Here is a 1322-nt window from a genome sequence, read left to right as displayed (position 1 = left end):
GCTCTCGACTCGCCGACAGAGCGGCCCCACGCCCCTTTTCGCTTGCGCCAGCGCCCCTAGGCGCCCCACAGCGCGCCGAGTTCGGCTCGGGTCCGCCGGCGCCAGTTTCGGCCCAAGCCGGCGAAAAACGGGCTATTCGGGGCGTGACTGGGCCGATTTTTTGGCGCCGGCGCGGCAAAAACGCCTGGGAAGGGCCTGTTGGGGGCGTGGCTGGAGATGCTCTAAGGCATATCAGGAACAAACAATTATCGATTTTGCAAATATTCATCCAGTAGAATCTGGATTCTGGACAACATTATGTGAGGAAGGAGGGAGATGGTACTAATAGTCAGCATACGCATTGGATTAAAATTTCATATTCAGTTAACCAACAACAGAGGGCCAAAAGTAAGCAGCACATCTTCAAGGTAACTAACTACAGCAAAGCCACAAAGCATTATACATGTCATATTTACCATATTTGGTCTTCAAGGGGTTCGTTCGTTCCCGCCCCCAAATATATCTTTACCTACTAATAAAGCGCTTATTGCTTCTGGTCGTACGTCAGCAATTTTTCATAAAAGTCCCTCTCTTTCTAAGAAATCAACCCGCAGTCCCTGTTTTTAAGTGAAAAAAACGTTTCGTCCGGGGTTGTAAATATAAAAAACAGACACGAGCACGACTGCACGAGCCGCCAGGAGGCATGCGGCCCGTGCGGCGCTCGATCCGGTGACGCGCCGGCCGCCGCCGACGCCGGCAATCACAGCACCCTGCACCACCGTTCCACCTTAGCTCCTCATCTTCCCCGCGTGCCCGAGCTCCTCCTCTCTCCCGCGTGCCCGAGCTCCTCGCTGTGTGCCGCTCGGGAGGGCTTGCGTTCGCCGCTCGACCAAAGCCACCGCGAGCTGGTCGTCGTTGCACTTGCTGGCGACCTGGCCGTCCCCTCTGCACCACTTTCACCTCAAATTTGGACGCTCATGTGCTTGTGGATGTTCTCAGTTATTTTTTGCACACAAGGTGTTTGTGTGTTTGTCTGAACCAGTTTCAGTCACAGATCCTTGAGGTAAACTCCACATGAATACATCATGAGACTAAATCTCCTTTCATATGATTCAAAACATGTTATGATGGTGGGAGTGAATCGGGTTATTAGAATAATATTTTGCTAATTAATTTACATCATGTTTAGTCTCAAGACACATGGGTACGCCGGCTCCTATTGCTTAACAAATGTATATCTGCAGATTTTTTTTAATCATATAAAGAAGTTACAGTTAGGTGTTGACCTTTTTTTTTGCCTAGACACAGCACCTCCAACAAGATCTGGGCACTCATAATGATAT

General features: G+C 49.9%; 1 protein-coding gene across 2 annotated transcripts in view; it reads right to left on the bottom strand.

Moving 5' to 3' along the window:
- LOC119316594 overlaps positions 1–1322 on the bottom strand; it is a 22435-nt gene that overhangs the window by 15893 nt on the left and 5220 nt on the right. The gene's annotated exons all lie outside the window — the stretch shown is intronic.

The sequence above is a fragment of the Triticum dicoccoides genome, chromosome 6A (genome assembly GCF_002162155.2).
Source record: "Triticum dicoccoides isolate Atlit2015 ecotype Zavitan chromosome 6A, WEW_v2.0, whole genome shotgun sequence".
NCBI classification, from domain to species: Eukaryota; Viridiplantae; Streptophyta; class Magnoliopsida; order Poales; family Poaceae; genus Triticum; species Triticum dicoccoides.
This window is presented reverse-complemented; position numbering and strand designations above follow the sequence as displayed.